At 42.0% G+C, this 21,713-nt stretch overlaps 1 long non-coding RNA gene across 2 annotated transcripts; it reads left to right on the top strand.

Annotated features, from left to right (window-relative positions):
* Positions 1–1,044: 1,044 nt before the first annotated feature.
* Positions 1,045–21,287, top strand: LOC118568946. 2 transcript variants are annotated; one of them, XR_004943006.1, is made up of 4 exons: positions 1,045–1,864; positions 5,079–5,183; positions 11,335–12,160; positions 19,820–21,287. It is a non-coding gene; the product is annotated as an uncharacterized LOC118568946 (long non-coding RNA). The 2 variants fall into 2 exon arrangements; XR_004943005.1 differs by lacking the exon at positions 19,820–21,287 and having other exon boundaries at positions 11,335–12,341.
* Positions 21,288–21,713: the final 426 nt, after the last annotated feature.

Here is a 21,713-nt window from a genome sequence, read left to right on the forward strand (position 1 = left end):
CTTGACAATGGCACCAAGTTGAAAAAAATTAATCACAAAACCCCTTAGTGTTTTTTAAATAAATTCATGATTTTGTCTTGAGCTACATTAATAGCTATTCTTCACCCTATTGTACTACATAGGCTGCAGGTTGGACACACTCAATAGGTCGCTCAATGCAGAGGAAATGATTATTCAGGTATTAAATAAGTGGGTATGGCCCATCTCATCTTTCCCCAGAATTGGCCCTTTCTGGAAGCTCAGCGCACAATCCCTCTATCAGAGTAATCATTCCTCTGTGTGTTCAGGTGACCTTTTATGCCTAGGGCACCAATTACTCTCTGCCTTATACTTCAATTTCCACATTTGAAAGACTTTTCTCCACGTGGCCAACCCCCACAGTTTATTAATGCTCAGTTCACAATAATTGGAACTCTCTTACATTGAAAAGTGTTAACACAATCCAAGAAACCCTGTAGAATTACTGGGATTTAGTAGACATTTAAATTCCCTATAAACATGGACCTGGAAGTTAGTTATCTTTAATGACATTTAAGTGAAAATGTGCTAAGACATTACAATCAGAATAAAAATGGAGTCTGCAAAATACAGCCACCTTATCATTCATTACTACTTCATTTTAGTGACCACGGAGGCTCAGTGTTTGGGCATGTACAGTATTGTTAATGCCTTTTCCTCTATAATTTCAAAATCACTGACGACAGAGGTACAGGTGCAGGAAGTGTGGCAGAAGCAAACAACTTTGCCTTCGCCCAGCACAGCTTTCCTTTGCCTCCAGCCTTCGGAACGCCCCACTGCCCTCCAAGACCATGCCCCGGGAGAGCACACACTTGCACCGGGTCACACTCAGATAGTGGAGACCCTCGGGATCGATCCATAGAGTCACCATTGCCCTGGTACAAGGCAGGAGATCGTGCTGCCCACGGGCCACTCTCCATCACAGCAAAAAATAATCCAGGAACAGCAAAATAGGGGGGTCAGCGCTTGCCAAAGCTACTTTGAAAAGGGGGTTTCTGGATGGTAAGCCAGCAGCTCTGGACTCAAAGAGCGCTGGGGAAGCCGGGCTGACCGCGGGGTGCGGCACTGGGGACCCTCTCTCAGAGCTGCGCTCGCGTGTCCATGGAGAAGCACCGATCCCGCCACCCACCTAGCACCAGCTACAGCGAGCGGGTAGTGAACACGGAGTCCTCCGCCCTAGGATAACAGTGATCCACAGGAGACCAGCGGTGGGGTCGTCCTCTACCGCTGACAGAGAGCCAACCCTGAGGTCGCGCGGGCTGTGGCTTTGGGCTGAGCGGACAGGCGAGCGGCAGCAACACACCCGCACGCAGCCGGCCACGCCCGGCCCGTTCTCCGGGTAAGGGACCCCTACTTACCCCAGGCAGCCCTGCAGACAGCCGGGCGCGGCTCCCGCTGCTAAGCTACTCCCGCCGCTGCCGAACTTTCCCTCCTTCCCACCAGTCGGCCGAGGGCTGGGCTCCACCTCCTGCTCCGGCAGCCACCGAGCCTCCAGGGACTGGGGGAGGGAGAGAGGGAGGGGAGGGCAGCGCCGACTGAACAGCAGCCAAGCACCGTGCCCGCCTCGGGGTGGGAGCCCCCGAGCTCGCGTAGTGGAGGCAGCGTGGGCCTCGGGGCTGGGGTCGCGCCTGGCTGCAGTCACCGGATTCCACCAGGGCCCTTCTGCAGTGCGTCCGGTTCCTGAGCAGAGCAGGGCACTGTCACTGCAGAGACCGTGCGTGGAGAGCAGGGTCTTCTGCACCACAGAGCCTTCAAGCCTAACTGCTCACTGACATCCGGAGAAGTTGGTGGAAGGGACACTGCTGGAGGCTGTGCCCCAAGGGAGAGGTGGCTCAGAGTCTATCCTGTAAGTTTGCCTCGCTCCCCCCACCCACTCCCCCACTCATCCCCCTGTGTCATTTGCTTTGCTAGGACTGCTCTAATTCCAAAGACGGCTTGCATCCAAAACTTTGTAAACTGTACTCCAGAGACTTAATAAGCTAGTCGCTATTTTTACTGCCCTGGCTAGTGGTGATAATGCCTTCATTAAGAAGCTCTTATTTACAGAAGACCAGAAACCCATTTACCCCATTCAGCCCCACTGTGGCTAAGCGATGCCGACAAGGACCTCTGGCGGCCATATCACTACATCAGCTCAGCTAAGATTTGTGGAAAATAGAAGAATCCGTGTTTAACAACCAAACAGAACCTACAGTGTCATTTCTCTGACTGCGTCAAAGTATTGCCTGATAGGGGGATGATAAACAGTTAACACTGCGTAGATCTCTGCATAGCTGTGTGGGCACAAGTCATTACCTCCAGGTTATCCCCTAACAGCCTCAGAAGGCAATCGTACTGCAACTTCCCTTTGCTGATGGAAGTTACTACGTGGAGGTTAGGTTAGTTACAGGTTGTGTTAAGAGTTTTCAATTTCATAGTCAGTCACTCTGTGCCAAGCAACTTCCTCAGAGCGTTAGTGATAGGTAGGTTGTTATCATTTTGGTTGCTTTTGACGACTGAAGCAGCCCTCCTCTCTCTATTCAATGATGGCTCCAGAATCGTGTAATAAAGTAAAGCATAAACTTCAGTTTGGAAACCAGGCTAGAAAACTTAGTACTGGTTGCCATGGCCCATGACAGACGTGCCCTGTAGGCCTGAGAGACCAGGCTAAGTCAGCGAACCAACAGGAGGAAGATGGAGAAGATACATTAGAGCTGTAATAATCTCTATTACTCTATATAGAAGAAAGAGGGAGGTCATTTCAGGGTTGGCTGCAGTTACTTTATGGGTGCTTCATACATGGAGGTACCTCGGGTTACCACTTTCCAACCTCTCCCATTTGGATATTGACTCTGGGAGAACAGCAATGGATACCAATGGATATGATGCCACTGCGTAGCTGCACATCGATTCCAAAGCCAGTTTTAAGGGATTGGTGTCCCTCAGTTCTTATATGAATATAAGACTACATTCATATATCAATAATACACGAAAAATAAGTGAACTGAGAAAGTGATGTAACTATGAAACCAAGTAACAACATCTCTGAGAAAAGACACCTTTCCCTGGATGAACAAGAGAGATGGCAGATTTACAATGGAGTGTCTGCTTGGGAACTTCTCTTACAGAGTGATGTCACAGTCACACTTTGTCTCCATCGTCAGGAGAGGCAGGCCCTGCAAAACTGAGCCGTGAGCAGAGCAGAAAGATGGGTTCCCATTCACCAGGGCCAAGGGCCAGAAAGACAGGCAGAACACTAAGCCTAAACGGAGTTTTACTTTGTTATTTAGAGACAGGGTCTCACGGGCCCAGAATGACCTCAAACTCATGGTAGCCAAGAACGGCTTTCAACCTATGATCCTCCTGCCTCAGGCACCTGAGTGCTAGGAATGCAGATGGACAGTCACCACTGAGGTCAGTACTGGATGAAAAAGTAAAAAGCAGTGGTGGTGCACGCCTTTAATCCCAGCACTTGAGAGGCAGAAACAGGTAGATCTCTGTGGAGTCCGAGGCCAGCCTGGTCTATAGAGCTAGTTCCAGGACAGCCAGGGCTATACAAAAAAAAAACCAAAAAAAAAAAAAAAAAAAAAACCTGTGTTGAAGAATAAGGAAATCCAAAAAACAAACAAGTAAACCAAAACTGTTTTCTTTTATAGACAGTCCTGAAATATGGCCCGGGTTGGCCTTGAACTCAGAGTCCTCCTGCCTTGGATTATATACTAGGATTATAGACATGGGCCTTACCTGGCTGAAACCAATTTTTAAAACTTACTAAAAAAAGGAAAAAATCTACTACTTGAGTTTTAGCATGTACCTGAATGTTTTAGTGTTAAACATCTTTCACAAGCATGATTTAGAAATTAAATTATGCTGTTTGAATTTCCAAGGACATAATAAAGATATAACAATGTCATGTTTCCAACATAGGAACACTAAGGAAATACAGAAACAGTTTTAGAAATAAGTGTAGACACAATAGCAAAATGACTTAAAGTAGAAAACCTTTATAGTAACAAAAGGCAAGAGTAAATATTATACACATGTGTGTCCAGTTTGCCTTGCACCGCACTAGGTAGCACAGAGTGGCCTCAAACTTGCGGCAACCCCCCTGCCTTAGCACCCAAAGTGTGAGAGTGTAAGTGTGAACACCACACCTAGCTTCATTTTGCGAATCACCTGTCTTAAATAGATACTGCTCAGCTGTCAATGGCCAAGTACAGGAATATTTCACAGAATTCTAGATTGGGTGTCTTCACTTCACCAGGATCCTTGAGAAACTTGACCCAGGCCATCAGGAGCTGAAGCATCAGTTATGAAACTCGTTCGTTAAAACTTAATTGTTCTACTTTCTCAGAGATACACTGAAGTCGTGTTGACTCTCCCTTTAAATTCAGCTCCACTATCAGGGTTATCTGGTTCTCAGATCACAGAAACAGGCTGTGTAGTCAGAGGCGCGTCATTAGGTGCAAGGGGTTTTCTGAGCAGAGATTAAAGATCAGCCAGATAGTGTTGTGGGTGATAGTCATTAAGATAGGGTTTAATTGTATTCTATACAGTCTACTTTTAACAACCTTGGAAATATAAAATAGAATCCTAAGTACTTTTTAAAGTACGTTACTAAAATGAATAAAGTAAATAATATATGGACCAAATAAGTAGATTTTATTTTCCTAAGGAGTGTTCCTTAACCCAAACACAGCAGGGGCTCAACTAGTATCTCTTGACTGAATGAGGGATACTTTCCTCTTCTTCTGGCTGTCTCCATATTTACATCTTTGAATGCACATCTTATCACAATTTTTATTTTGACTAGTCACAAACAAGGTGGAGGCAGAGGATCTTATCTTTAAGGCCAGCCTGTGCTACCTAACGAGTTCAAAGCCAGCCTGAGCCACACAGTAAGATCCTAGCGTAAAAAAAAAAAAATAACTAAACAAGGGCTGGGAGGCAGTTTAGAGGGAGTGTACTTACCTAGCATGTGCAAGGCCCTGGGTTTGATCCCCAGCAACCCCAAAAAAACTTAGTTCATTGGCTGCTTTACAATACTTTCAAATTTACATTATCCATGCTTTTCTTTCTAGAGCAATCCAGGAGGTCTGAAAGGAGGAAATATCCTTCCCATTTTCATCTTCTCTCCACATGACAGGCAGGAGCCATTCTCCGAAGTGACACTTCCAACCGTGTAGGTAAGACCTCAGATAAATTTGTCTGGCACACCCCATTCTTCAGGGGTGGGTTTTCCACCCTATCTCTGTGTACTACATGGCCTCTCACTCTGGAGAACATTAACAAGCTGCAGAAGGTCATTCAGAAACACAAGGTGAGTGGAGCACCAGAGAGCAGTCCACAGCTGCCTGGATCCCAGATAAGCAAGCACAGGGCTGCTCAAAGCAGGGAGGGCCTTCTCTTTTCAAGCTATTGGCATTTGTTCACCAGTGTTTGGACATCTAGCTTGCCCAAGGCCTTTCATCTCAGCTAGAAACACGCTTTCTCTTTTTTTTTCTTTTAAATTTCATATAATATCTTAAGCTACTTTGTGAGCATGCTTTCCTTTTAATTTTTATTACATTTTTATTTGTTTTGTATATATGTGTGTGTACGTGAGCCACAGCATTTGAATGGAGATCAGTGAACAACCTAATAGAATTACTTCTCTCAACTTATTCTGTGGGTCCTAGGGACCAAAATCAGGTCATCAAGCTTAGTGGCTGAGCCATCTTGCTAACCCTCATTTTCAAATATTAAATATTTTCCCTTTAGTAACTCAAGTCTCTAAAAGTCACAGAAAGATTCCCCTAACTTTCACTTCAGCACTGATTTATTTTAAAGTGGTGGATAGGCTTATTTGAAATTATTATCATCTTTCTAACAATTATCACCATCTTAGACCATTTATTATTTAGGTCCATGTCTATAAAACCCCTGTCCTGCTTTCAAGACCTTCCTCTGTACCCTTCCACTGCCCTAAAGATACATGGTAGCAAACTCTCCATTAATAAAATATGCTTCAATGACACACATTATTGTAAGGATCTTTATTACTGACAGTGAAAAGTAGGATGCGTGAAGGAGTGCTCAAGGATATTAGGAGAGCGACTGTAGGATATGTCAGCACTAAACAGAGGAAGCAGCTTGGAGACAAGAAGAGCAAGCACGTTCAGAATCAATAACCCCTCAAAGAAAAACGGCCTAAGGAAAGCTATCAACAAGTGGGAGGCTGTGCCAAATGAAAGAGGCGGAGATGAGAAAACTATGCTTTACCAATAACAGCAAACAGCATCCATTTCTGGTTTCCTTGTTTATTCTGCTCTAGATACAACTCACCTAGTCTAGCCACACAGGGACTTTGCCGTCAAACTTGAGGATCTTATACTCTTTCCCTGGCTTCAAGAGACACACTTAGCAGGAAATGCATTAGTCAAATCATTACTCAGTTACCCACAGCAAGTGAGACAGTTACTGTGTGCCGTCCACTGTGGGAAAAACACAGTGACTAAGCATCGTCCTCACTGAGGAACCTAACATCTGGTGGAACAGTCTGAACCTGGCATTTAAGAGTTCAGAGGAGAGAAAAGAAAGCCTGTTCCCCGAGTGACCTGCAGTTGATAGCCTCCTGTGAGGAACAGCTTTTTGGAGAGACCTGGAAGGGCATGTAGGACTTTGATAGGCAGGAAAAAAGAGGGAGACAACCCCCAAGACACACTTGACCCATAAAGCAGGGTAGAGAAAGGACTGAGCAAGTCCTGAAAATAATTAATATTTCAAATGGCCAGGACACATGGGACATTTAGGGAGAAAGATGAGAAGGGTCTCAGTGGCCAGGATCTAGATTATGAACTCTGACTACCAGATAAAGACTTCATTATATGAATTTTTGTGGACTGCCAATATATACTTTGAAGTGGATACTGTTGGTTGCTGAATCAGCTTTCTTTATTGATGGGAGAGTCCTGCTTTTACTAGAACACATCTCCATGAAGCCTTAAAAAAAGGTTAAAGCTGCCACCACCTGGAGCTAGAGAGATGATCCAGCAGTTAACAGCAGTACACACTTCCCTTACAGAGGACCCAAGTTTGGTTTCCAGCTCCCACAGTAAGCAGCTCACAATAGCCAATAACTCCAGCTCCAGGAAAGTTCAATGTCTCCGGCCTTCATGGTCATCTGTACTCACATGCACACACACTGAGGCACATAGACATATACACAATTCTAAAAATAAATCATTAAAAATGCCACTGATTGTAGAAGGGCAGAGAAAGGTGAATCGTTATTAGCTCAAGTCAAAGAGAAAAATCAGTGTGAAAACCTGACTAAACCTTACAGAATCTGTGGAATACCTCAGAGGAGAGGTATGGATATAAGTTGGAAATGAGTTCAGGAAAGGCCAGGGTAAAAGAGAGGAGAGTAAGAATGGGAAATCCTCCATGGACAAAATGCCACCTAAACAGTAAGTAGAAATATGAGCTAAGAGAGTCCTGTGACAGAGGAAGACAAGGGTGAATCTATGGGCATCACAGCTCAGAGAAAAAGAGGATTCCATGGAGGAAAGTGGAAGGACAGGGGGAACCCAAAATGTGAGATGCTTAGAAGCCATAGAGTTTCAGAAGGTGGGGAGATGTCACAGCATAACGTCCTGTAGCTAGATGAGTCTAGCGTGATGGCTCAGGGCACATACTATCTTGCAGATGACCCAATTGTGGTTCCCAACACCCATATCCTTTGATTTACAACTGCCTGGGACTCCCAATCCAGAGGATCCAACATCCTTTTCTGACCTTCAAAAGCCACATCAGATGCGCACAGTGTGGCTGGCTGTACAAGTTAACTACAGAAAAAGTGGCTCTGAATTTTACCGTCATAAACATCTGTGTGGTTACACTGACATTTCACAATCTGATTTGCTGTTAATGAAATCATAGGACTTCCTGGACTATGAGTGATGACCCTGTCATTGCGTACAGATTTCCAGGCATGCTTTAGTCTTGACCTAGAAAACTAATAGCAACCAGAAATAAGCAATGAGAAACAGAATAATTTATAAGAAACTAAATCTTTATTTATTTTGATGGCTTTCAGCACAATAACTATTTCAGCAATGCACTCATTTGTCATATGCCTTTCATGTTACTAAACCTTTGACTGAAATCTGCATAGATCAGAGATTTAAGAGAAGAATAATGGGAATAGGGAAAAATAACTCTGGTAGGTCCCTTCCTTCATCACCCAGGCTGTCACGGGCTGTATTAGTCACCCATCCCAGTTTTGATACAGTAGCAGACAAAAGAAATTTCCAAGTTTATTTTGACTCCCAGTTCAAGGTTACAGTCCATGATGTCAGGGAAGCCTTGAGAGCAAGAGCTTGAAGCAACTGGTCATATTGCATCTGCCGTGAGGAAGTGCAGTGACTAACACTGGGGCTCACACCACTTCCTCCTTTTCTGTAAGTTTAGGACCATGGCTTGTAAAATAGCGCCACCCACATTTAGGGTGGGTCTTCCCATTTCAATCAATCAAATCTTGAAACTCCCTCACAAACACGTCCAGAGTTTACCCTAAACGCATCTAGTCATATGCTGAGAACCACAGCACCACCTAGAACAGGGTGTGAACTCCCCATCAGGACCGGCACAGAGTCTCCGCCCACTGTCAGCTGTACCCTCTTGCCCCTTCCCCCTCTTTATCTCCTTCCTGCCTCAGGAACCTCTTACAATCCACTGGGCTGTCTGCCAGTAGATTCCCATCCAGAAACAATCTCTGCATTGAATTCTAGACTCTCCAACCTGGCTCTGGTGGCCTTTTCTTCCTCAACTTTCATCCCTTTCCACTACTGTTCCCTCCTGAACCCTGCTCTCATCTCGACAAACAAAATTAACACAGAGGTCTGCCCCCCCAAACCTGTCATTCACTCCTGTGTCCCCTCCACACCTACAGCAACACTGCTCACACCGACTGTTGCTGAACCCCTTTGGAGACAAGCTTGTTAATCCAGAAAGGCCGACGCTTCTGTGCTGTTAGCGCTAATCGCCGACCGTGGAAGCACTCTCGTTAAAATTGCCACCATTGCTGTGTACTAAAGCCTTTGGTTTTTACCATGTTTCTGCTCTAGCCACATGGTCATTGACACATCTGTCACAGCTCTGTGAAGAAACTGAGGCTTGAGCTTAAGGCCAGTGGAGCCTACAGAACGAGGCTCTGTCTGAAACACACACATGGGAGCAAGGGACAGAGAGACAAGAGATGGGCAAAGAATGAGGGTCAGAGACAAAGGCGGGAAATGAGGCTCAAAGAGGTCATATAGCTTCCACAGTTTAGCAGAGATAGCCATCCCAGGGCCAAGATTTACACTCAAGTTAGCAACTTTCCCACAGATGCCCTTGGGCTTCCATATCTTATAACTAAAGATAAAGGAATCGAAAGAACTCACAAAGTCTTTCAAAATATTGTTATCTATACGACAAAAATAACAAAATAGGTTCTCCTGTTTTGGAAATTTATGTCCTTTTACATTTGTTTATCTACAGACTTGTTTTTTGTTTTTGTTTTTGTTTTTTCATTTATGTGTGTGTGTGTGTGTGTGTGTGTGTGTGTGTGTTTGCACACAAATGTTGGCACATGGCCAGAAAGGCCAGAAAAGAACATTTGATCCCCCCGGAGCTAGAAATACAGGTGATTCTGAGCCACCTGACATGGTGCTGGGAACCGAACTCCTGTCTCCTGAAAGAGCAAAAAGTGCTGTTAACAGCCAATTCTTCTTTCCAGCTTGGCCTCAAACTTACTATGTAACTGAGGCTAGCCTTGAACTCCTGATCTTCTTGCCTCAGCCTCCCAAGGACTGGGCTCACAGGTCTAAGTCACCAAGCCTGGCTTCTGTGTTTGGTTGTATTATTTTGTTTTCTTGAGATAAGGTTTCACTTGACAGCTCAGGCTGGCTGAGAACTTGCTATGTAGCCTAGGCTAGCCTTGAACTCTCTACCTCAACTCCCTCAATGCTGGGGTTAGAGGCATATATCACCCTACAAGGTTCAAAGTGGTTCTTAATTATGGAAAGATCTGAGAATCATTTTTCTGCTCAATGCTGTCCTCTTAAAACAAGATAAATCCAGGACAGAGCCGTAGCCCACATAGCTCCCAGACAAGTGCTCTGCTGTCTACGTCACGAGCTCTTCTAGTGACCTGGCGACACTATCCACCTTGTCTCATTCATGTCATGTAAAACAAAGGAAATCTGGCTGTCTCTATCTGTGACCTCTACATACACAGGTTCAACTAACCTCAAAGAGAAAATATGTTTAAGTGTATCCATACTGAACATATACAGGCATATGCCCTGTCATTATTTTGTGAGCAATCTAGTAGTATAATAATGATGTCACATAGGTACCAAACATCACTCAAAGGTGACTGAAAGCACAGAGAAGGACATTTGTAAGTCTATGCAAATTCTCTGCCAACTTCATACAAGGGATACGAGCCCCTTTGAGTCCTGGTAAGTGCAGGGTGCCCTGTCCCAGTCTCCCACAGAGACTGAGGGATGACTGTATTACAATGAAAAGTTCAAGTTCAAGCAGATGTGAATGAGTGAGTACTTCTTCAGGCACCCCCTCTTCTGTCTCATCTTACCATGTTCTGTGCTTTGAGGGTGAAGTCAATGTCTTCAGCATATTCTCAATTTCTTAATCCAGCATCTAGGGTCACACAGTGCTTATGAAACTAGATCCGTAACTACATGGAGAAGCTTTGTTTCTTTTCCTCCCACAGAGCACAGGCTTCTCCTTCCTATTTTTTTTTTTTAACTAGCATGTTGGAAGACTACCAGTCCTGGAATGTATAAACAGGGCTTCCCTTCAGACACAGACTATCTTGATTGGATGGAGAAGGACAGATCACTCTCCCATTGATAAAATACTTTTCTGAAGAGCATTGTGGGACTCCTGCCATGCATGGGAGAACAATGCCGAGAAGGGTGAAATCCTAAAGCTCCATCACTCCACACACAGCTCTGTGTTTGCATTGCAATATGGTGATGATAAAGCAGCCAAGTAAATACGGTAATAATACTGCACTGTAGATTCATCCAAAAAAACTGGGCACACTTGCTGGGTGGTGGTGGCACATGCCTTTAATCCCAGCACTTGGGAGGCAGACCCAGCGGGATCTCTGTGAGTTCAAGGCCAGTCTGGTCTACAGAGCCAAATCCAGGACAGGCACCAAAACTACACAGAGAAACCCTGTCTCTGGGAAAACAAAACAAAACAAAACAAACAAACAAACAAAAAAAAAACACAAAAAACAAAAAAACTGGGCATACTTCTGTTCACTTTTTGCCTCTTTCTTAGGTATGGAAGAGGCCTGTGAAAGCAACTCCCTCTGGAAGTCTGTCTGGCTGAAGCTCCAGTGTATCAGCCATTTACTAGACTCAGCCTCTCTTCCAGTCCCGCCATCAATCAGTCTACATGCAAGAGTTAGGCAGCTGAGGGTCTATCAGGCTTCAGCAGCCACTTTTTGGAATAGAAGTTGTCACATGAACACAGAGAATGGTTTTCAGTCCGAGTCCTCAAGACTATGTCCTTCCTGACACCTCAATGCAGCTCAGACTCCCTAGTTGCAAATGGGGAGTTAACTGTTCTACTGTGGAGACGGGAGGTGTGCAAAGTCTACTTACAAATAGAAGTCTGCCCAGTCCTACTCAGACCCTCCTTCCATGACATCACTCAGACCAGATAAATCAAGAGGCCCACCAAGCAGCTTCTAAGGGCAACAATTTATAACAAGAAACTAACATATCATTGAAATAAACTAGCAGTATAGCCCTAGTTAACCTGAGTAAAATGTAATGGGTCTCACAACTTTTGAAACAGACATTCTGGAAATGGATAATTTGGAGCGGGCAACCAAGTACCACAGACACGTAAACAGCTCTGCTGCCGATTTGGCAATGCATACGTATGTACTAAATAGTAATTATTGCATCTGCTTGACTTCTGGATCAGATAGTGTACGGCATAATGCTTACTGAAGTGAATGTCTTTTTATTACATAAATTTAAAACTTTTAATATACATCCTGAGAGGCTGCCTAAATTAAAAGACTAACAATGGAAAATAGAACTGCAAATAAGGACTGCAGAAAAACTGGAAAACAAATCCGTTTTCAGCCGATAAGGTAGGTTAAGCGATTCAGACTCTGGAAAGGCCTTTGATATCAATGAGTTTCTTCCCAAACAAATGTTGGGGAATCATTTAACGAAGCAGACTTGAGCTATGCTACATGACTAGCATGCTTGGGGCGCTCTCATGAAATTCTTCAGCTTATTTATGTCAAAGGGAAAAAGGGAAAGAATGAAGTGAGGGAGAAAAGGAGGGAGGGAGGAAAGAGGGCTGAGGAATGGAAGAGAAGAAGAAAAGGATGGAGAGGAGGAAATAAATCTCCACTACTCGGAGAAATAATGTGAGAGCTTTTATAAGGTTCAACCTGTAGTATTTGCCCATTTAATCCAGCCACCACTGACCTAGGAAGTAAATATATGTATAAAAGAATTATATAAAATGTCCACAGCGGCTGAATGGATAAAGAACTTATGGTGCTAACAGTGACTGGTGGTGAGGCTCCACTCATCCCCGAGAATCCATAGGCAGTTTAGACTTGCTTAGAAGAATAAGAAACATTTTCATCACTGCCGTAGCCACTGGTAAATGGCTCCTGCCACTTTAGTTATCTTAACTAGCCTCATTAGCTCACCAAAAATCTAAAAAGCCATGAACAAGCTAAGAAGGTTGTATTTAGGAAGATATCATATGTGCATATAAATATACACATGCAATAAGGATTAATGAAAAAAGGATGAATGTGGAAGAGAGTGAGGATGGTTATATGGGAGAGTCTGCAAGGAGGAAAAGAGAAATGCTGTAGTATCTCAAAATGAAGAGTACCAAAAGAAGCCATGGAAAGGGCTGGAGAGATGACTCAGTGGATAAGAACACTCATGGCTCAGGCAGAGGACCCAAGTTCAGTTCCCGGCATCCACTTGGCAATTCAAAACCATCTGCAACTCCAGTTTCGGGCTATCTGGTCCTGGTCTTTGGGATCTGATGTGATTGTTTATTTTTGCTCTTTTGGGGGGCACCACCTAGCTCCCAAATAAATCACACATGGAGGCTTATTCTTACTATGTCTGGCCTTATATTTGCTTAGTTTTTTGCCAGATTTCCTTAACTTATTCTATCTACTTTTGCATCTGGGCTTTTCCTGTTCTCTAACTTCTATAAATCTTACTCTTGCTCCATAGCTGGCTGTGTAGCTGAGTGGCTGGGTCCTGGAGTCTTCCTCCTTCTCTGCCTACCTCTTCTTTTTATTCCTCCATCTCTTTTTTCCACAGTTTTCTCCTATATATTCTCTCTGCCTGCCAGCCCTGCCTATCCTTTCTCCTGCCTTGCTATTGGCCAGTTCTTTATTAGACCATCAGGTGTTTTAGACAGGCACAGTAACACAGCTTCACAGAATTAAACAAATGCAACATAAGCAAAAGTAACACACTTTAAAATAATAGTCCCCAGCAACCCAAAACCCCCTCATGACCTCTGAGAGCACTGGGTACATATGTGGTATATGTAGGCAAAACATTCATAAACATAAAATAAAATAAGACTTTAAAAAGTCATGAAAGAAGAAAAAGGGAACATTTGGGTAAGGGAAGAGAATTAGCAAGAGGGAGAAAGAGATAGGAGAGGATAATTGGAGGTCAATATGTTCAAAATACAATGTATACATGTATGAAAATTAAGTCAATTATTACATATAATTAATATGTGCTAATAAAACTAAAAGATATAAAAATCATAAAGCAAAATAACCCAGATACTGAGCAACAAGACTTAATCTCAAAATAACGATGCTAAATAAAAGAAAACACCCCAGAAAAAAAGCAATGCTAATTTTATTTGTGTAAAACTCCAGGAAATGCACACATATACAAACTCCATGACAGGAAGCAGATCAGTGCTTGGTTGTGGGATGGATAGAAGACAGGAAGGAAGGCTTACAACAGGCATAAGACACTTGTGGTGATGGGTATGCTCACATCTTGATGGGGGTGACTGTTTCACAAGTGTGTACAAGCCAAAGCTTAACAAATTGGCGGCCAGCAAGATTGCTCAGCGGATGAAGGTGTCCGACGATCTGAGTTGAACCTCAAGACCTATGTGGTGAAAAGGAAGAACCAACTCCAGAAAATTGCCCTCTGACCTCCACATGCTCACCATAGTACGTGCACACGCATACATATACTCGTGAGCACATGAACCTGCATCTCATATATGCTTGGGTCTCATCTGCCCCAGTGTAGCTGTGACTGTAAATGATGTCATGTCACAGTGTCAAAAGGTTGGACACCCCTGAACATTCCCCAAGGTGGGCATGCCTGCAATGCCATCACTTGAGAGACTGAGGCAGAAGAACTCCTGTGAGTGTAAGGCCAGCTTAGGCTTCATAGGGAATTCCAGGCTGCCCTGGGCTACAAAGTGAGACCCAGACTCAAAACAGACAAGCTACAAAAATTAAATCCTTAGGATATTTCCATCATACGTAATAGACTGACCTCAACAGTATAGAGAACAATAAAAAACAGAAAAGTTCACAAGAAACACTTTGCTTTGAATGTTAGTTTTCTCTACTTTTATGTAATTTTATGACTGTAAGTTTATGCAATTTAATTTTTAATGATTTGGGGTCATTAGTTAATAAAATTCTTTGAAATATAATAGTTGGCTCCCAAGAAGAGATATACACTGCTGGTTCCACTCCAGCCTTAAGGAATAAAATCCTCTGGGTTTTGGACTCAGGAGTCTGCATTTTAAAAATCTCCCTAGATGGTTCTGATTTAAGATACTGGTAGAGGTTCTAGTTACATTAATGTTGTTGTTGTTTTGTTTTGTTTCTTTTCAAGACAGGGTTTCTCTGTGTAGCCCTGGCTGTTCTGGAATTTACTGTGTAGATAGGCTGGTCTCTAACTCACAGAGATCCAGCTGCCACTGCCTCCCAAGTGCTGGGATTAAAGATATGCGCAACCACACCTGGTGTTCCTAATTACATTAATTTTCCAAGTTGTTGTTTTTGTCTGAATATTCACATTCCCTCCCACCACCAAAAACAACAACAACAACAACAAAAACATACATTGAAACATAGTCTTAAGTGCTGAGATACTGAGTGGCCACCAGGTCATGAAGAGGTAGTTTCCTTAAGAGGCAGCAGGGAGCCTGTCTGTTCCTTTCTCTATACAGTTTGAAGGTGCCATCTAGTAACTAAAAAGCAAGCCATCACCAGATGTCAAATCTCATGGCACCTTCGTCTTGGATTTCCCAGCCTCGGAACTGTCAGGGACTACAGTTTGTAAGCTGTCCAGTCTATAGAAGTTTGTTGTAGCAGCCTGACTAGACTGAGCAGACTAATAAATACAGTTTTTTAAAGGCAACATGTTACAAGGAAAGAACACATTAAATATTAGGAACATCGAAATTCTCATTTCATTTCTGCCATGCATATGGCCTTGGACAAATCATTAACTTCTTACCTATCCTTATGAAGAGGGAGTAGAATTAAAAAACAACGAAAGATTCACCTAAATCCTGAAATATTTACAGGTTTAATGACCTGGTATCCCTAATTTTCTTTAAAATGATTCGGAGAGTGAAAGAGGAAAAAGTTAAGTTCAGAGGTAAGCAAAAAAAAAAAAAAAAAGACTTGATCAAATGTTTAGGGAATGAGGACACAGGGGTTTACAATAACATCACCTCCATTTTTCAGTACATTTGAAATTTTCCATAATGTAAATATCTTAGAAAGTCATGAATAATGGGGCTGGAGAGAAGGCTCAATGGTTAAGAGCAGAAAAGATTTAAGTACCCTGTACCCACATAGTGTTGTTATTCATAACTTATAACTCCAACTCCATGGCATCTCATGCCCTCTTCTAGCCTACATGGGCAACAACACACAGATACACACACATACACATACACATTAAAGAAAAATCTTAAAAGGAAGTCATTAATAACCTAGGATTTTTTTGTGTGTCCTTAAAAATGCTTTACAATGTCTTCGAGTCTTAAATTTTTTAACCGAGCAAGGGGTTGGAAATTGAGATTTACTATGCCTTGTTTACACAGGAATCTGAATCTACTTCAGTTTTAGAGAAATACAGTGACTAAGCCAGGATTCTTACAGCCTCTGGATTACAGGTCCCTGTGGGTCACTTCAGCTGCACCAAGCATCAAAAGGGTCTTCTGCCCCACTGCTGGACAGGAGCTGGGAGAAGAGGCAGAGGATGGGTAGAGATCTACTCAGTCAAGCCTCAATACTCAAAACTTATCAATGCAAAACCAGGAACAAACATCATTGTGGGAAATTAAAAACTCAGTAATAACAGATTAGGACCTGATGAAAGCAGCCTGTCTTAGGGTTTCTATTGCTGTGAAGAGACACCATGACCATGACAACTATTATAGAGGAAAACATTTAATTAGGGCTGGCTTACAGTTTCAGAGGTTTAGTCCCTATCTTCATGGCAGTGTGCAGGCAGACATGGTGCTGGAGAAGGAGCTGAGTTTCACATCTTGATCTGTTGGCAGCAGAAACAACTGTGTCATACCTGTTCTAACAAAGCCACACCTCCTAATAGTGCCACTACACATGGGGACCATTTTCTTTCAAAGCACCACACAGTCACTGTTCCCAACTCTGTCACTTCAGATTGAAAATAAGCAAGGGTGAAATCACACAAATTGATAGCATACTCTTCTTGTTTTATCTTATACAGAGTTTAGAAAATAAAAAAAAATAATAATTCAATGAACACATTTTTCTGAATCTAGGTAACCCTAAAGACACCTCCATCATGTACAAGACAAAAATTATTTCAAATAATTTAGTATTTTTATTTTTTTAATTATGAAAGCTCAGCCAGTAGCTTAGGCTTATTTCTAACTAGCTTTTATAATTTAAATTAATAATTTAATTTACTTTCTATTAATTTACCTTCTGCCTTGTGGCTTTATTACCTCATTTCCATAGTGCCCATCCTGCTTGCTCTATGTCCCTGGTATCTCCCCCTTCTTCTTGCCAGTGTCCTCTCTGCCTACAAAATCCTACCTAGCTATTGGCCATTCACCTTTTTATTAAAACAATCCACATGACATATTCTCACCATGTACAAAAAAAAAGATTATTCTACAACATTTCCCCCTTTTGTCTAAATAAAAAGGAAAGATTTTTAATTCTAACAGAGTAAAACTATATACAATAAGAATAATTATCAGATATTGTCTAAATAGAAAGAAAAGGTATTAACTTTAACAAATGAAACTGTATACAATAAGAACAATTATCTAGTAAGAATTATATTCACAGGGCTGGAGAGATGGCTCAGCAATTAAGAGCACTGGCTGCTCTTCCAGAGGTCCTGAGTTCAATTCCCAGCAACCACATGGCGGCTCACAACCATCTGTAATGAGTACCCTCTTCTGACATTCAGGTATACATGCAGAGTGCTCATACATAAAATATAATAATTTTTTTAAAAAATAATTATATTCACAATGTCCAGTCCACTTGTGTTTGGCATAATTTAGTATTTTTCATCCATCATGTTATTAATATATCAATAAGGATAACAAAATACTCAATTTATGATCAGTTTTGTCCTTCTTGTCTAACTTTCAACTATTAACTTCAATTAAAAGGCAGTTGCTAGATTAAAATAGTTTTAAAGCAAGAAACAACAATAATTCTTTCTTTTTTTTTTTCTTTTTTTTTTTTTTTTTTTTTTTTTTGGTTTTTTTCGAGACAGGGTTTCTCTGTGTAGCTTTGCGCCTTTCCTGGAACTCACTTGGTAGCCCAGGCCGGCCTTGAACTCACAGAGATCCGCCTGCCTCTGCTTCCTGAGTGCTGGGATTCAAGGCGCACACCACCACCGCCCGGCAATAATTCTTTCTCTAAGAAGCCAACATTAAAGAGATAGACAAGAGCCAGACACGGCAGCACATGCCTGCAATCTCAGCCCCTAGAAGGCTAAGGAAGAGAATCAGGAAGTCAAGGTTATTCTTAGTGAATTTGAGTTCAGACTGGCTGTAATAGTCTATCAAACACATACACACACATACACACACACACACACACACACACACACACACACACACACAAATAAGCACTTAATACTGACCTAGAAAGACCTTAAGTCTCATCCAGAAAGCAAGAAGGGAAGAACAAAGAGAAAAGAAAACAAACAAACAAAAAAAAAAGGTAAGTTAAAAGACAAAGTGTAGGAAAATATGCACAAAAGCAAGTTGGAATATGCAAAGTAGGCTTTAGAACAATGACAGTTATTAGAGACACAGAGGGTCACTAAATTGATAAAAGGGTAGGTTTGTGGTGGCCATATAACAATCCTACACCCATCTACCAGATAACACAGCACTAAAACACAAAAATCACAGTCAATAGACCCACATGATGAAGTAGACACATCTTTACTGACTCAGAGTCTGGACAGTAACCTGAGACTCCAGCACTGAGCTGAATCCTCTGAAGGAGTCAGGGATTAGGAGCATCCCCTGAGATACAACAGAAGGTAAAACAAAGTCCTTCAAGGAAGGCCGTGATGTAGGGCCTCGGATCCTAAATCACACAGATGGGGTAGAGTGACTTCATTTTACCTTAATTAAACCTACAAAGGCACAACAACCCCACATTCCTGTATAATATACAGGCATTCACAACGTTTGGAATAATTCCCCAAAGGATGTTTTACAGCAGTAGCATGAATAGATAGATCACATGTGAAGAGGTGGAAAGTACTGAGTAAAAGGAACAAAGTCATGTGGGACGGCCTTAATTATGATGTTTTATAAAGATAGGAAGGAGTAGGAAAGAAACTTTAAAGAACATCATATGTACACAGGAAATCATTACTTTAAAACGCAAGAAAGTGACAAGGCTAGGTTTTTAAAGGGCCAGCAAGATGGCTTAGTGGTAAAAGCACTTGCCCATAAGCCTTATGACCGGAGTTCAGTCAGCAGGACCTCCATGGCTGAAGGAGAGAACTGACTCCCACAAATTGTTCTCTGACCTCCACACATGCTGTGGCTTACACTCCAACACACAAACCCATACACACATGAAATAAACAAGTATGGTAAAAATACTTATTTAAAGAAATGGTTACACCAGGCATGGAGCTCAGGAGGAGCCCATTGTATTGGTTAAGTTCTTAATCACCCATTGTATTGGTTAAGTTCTTAATCATAATTTGGTAATTTTCATGGGATTTCCTTAAAACATCATTGTTTACATGGATGTTTACCATCATCATATTTACGTATGTATAGTATTGTGCATAACTACTCCTACATAGTTTATATAAAGATATTATTGGTTTTAGAGAGTGCTTCCCTAGCATGTATGGAAGGCCCTGGGTTGGACCCTCAACATCTTTAAGAAAAAATGCTCTAGAGGAGATGAGTGAAAGGGTTATAGGCTAAAGGGTACAACGTTCCAGTTAGGAAGAACAAACTCTGGAGATCTATTGTACAATGTGGTAAATATATTGCAAAATAGAAATTTGCTAAGAGGTTACACTTTAAATGGCCTTAGGAGAAAATAAATTAGTTACATGAGATGATGAGTGTGTTGATTAGATTGATTTAATCATTGTACAATTTTTACATATCAAGGAATTTTAACCACCATCATTACAAAGTTTTTTGTTCATTCAGCTATATTTATTAGTAACAATTTAATAACACATTTTGCTTTTGTTTTTTGAGACAGAGTCTTGCTATGTAGTCCCACTGTAAGAAGGAACCAAACTGAAGCCATAATGAATAAAACTTCATTTTGAATATGAGTCAAATAAGGCTGAAGTTTCCAAGACCTCCCTGGGAGACTGACATCCTGGTTGGCAAGTTGAGACATGAATGCTGGGCAAGCCACTCAGCCACAGCTGAATAAGCCAACCAATGAGAACAGGATAAATGTAACACCAAGAAATGTCCCTAGGAAGATCCCGCATTCCTGAATCCTGATAGGTGGAAAATGGCACAGATGTCTGTGGCTTTCGTGACTTTTGTGCTTAAAAGTTCCGTAGTGTTCTGGCTCGGGGTCGCAGTTCAGCTCCTGAGTCTATTTTGCATCCTTGATCGACAGGTAGCAGCTTGATTACAGTAAACTTCGCTTTCTCTGCATTGACTTGGTGTTTGAGTTGTGTTGGACCCAGGTGGACCTCATAACACCACTGGCCTTGAACTCATGGCAATCTCAAGCTCCCAAATGCTGGGAAAACAGATGTTGCCACCTGGTGGCAACTTCTCTTACAAAAACATATTTTCTATAGTTCTATCTGGTACTAACATATCATTTCATTGTTATCCTCATTTCTTGTCTAGGATAATTCTTCTAAACTTACACTTGTTAACTTGTATGTACGTGTGTGTGCACAGGCCACAGCACGTATGTGGAAGTCAGGGGACAACTTGTAAAGTCAGTTCTCTTTCCCGCCATGTGGGTTCCATAAAGATTACGCCTGAGCCATCCTGCCAGCCCTATAATTTTGTGATAGGATTAGAATTATACCTCTTTCGGAGAATAGAATGTGTCCCTGGAACGTGGTGACTCTCTTACAGCTCAAATGTAGTACATTTGTGATTTTATTCTCTGATCAAAGCATGGGTACATTGACCTATTGCTCTTAACTCTTCTTGTACATAGTAGCAGTTGTGAGGGTAGAAGCATGGGTACAATGTCAGCAGGATGTGTCTCTCTCACCTTGACCACTAGATGTCAGTAACATGTCCCCACTTATTAACCCTGTCAGGACAATCAAAACTGTCCTAACCCACAAGCTGAAAAGCACTGTTCTGGGACATTCCTGATGCAAGCGACACCTAGACACTCCACAGTCAAATTATCTTTTATACTTCATTCCTATCTTGCCAAATGAATCTATTTTAATGTACTATTCAAAAGGCTTTCTTTTTTCCATAAAAAAAAAAAACCTCTTTATGTATTTAAGGTTATTTCCCAGACTGTATTTATCAATAATTATTGACACAAGGTTATGAATGTATTGACAAGTTACTAAATGTACCAATTCACACCACCATTATCTCTCATTTGAAACACTATCTTGACTCTTCATTGAAACAATAAAATTTCTGTCCATCTTAAAGGATATTGGCTTCTCTTAAGCTGTGGATTGTGATCTGGTAATCCTTTGCTTTACATCTAATATCCACTTATGAGTGAGTACATACCATGTTTGTCCTTCTGAGCCTGTGTTATCTCACTCAGGATATTTTCTAGTTCCGTCCATTTGCCTTCAAATTTCATGATGACATTTTTTTTACAGCTGAGTAATACTCCATTGTGTAAATGTACCACATTTTCTATATCTGTTCTTTTGTTGAGAGGCATCTAGGTTGTTTCCAGGTTCTGGCTATTATGAATAATGCTCCTATGAACATAGTTGAGCAAGTGTCCTTGTGGTATGATTGAGCATCCTTTGAGTATATGCACAAGAGTGATATTGCTCGGTCTTGAGGTAGATTGATTTCCAAATTTCTGAGAAGTCAACTTACTGAGCCTTCATGGGACTGAACTAGGACCTCTGCATGTGGGCAACAGTTTTGTTGTCTGGTCTATTTGGGGACCCCTGACAGTGGGACCA

Source organism: Onychomys torridus, chromosome 17, assembly GCF_903995425.1.
Source record: "Onychomys torridus chromosome 17, mOncTor1.1, whole genome shotgun sequence".
Lineage (NCBI taxonomy): Eukaryota > Metazoa > Chordata > Mammalia > Rodentia > Cricetidae > Onychomys > Onychomys torridus.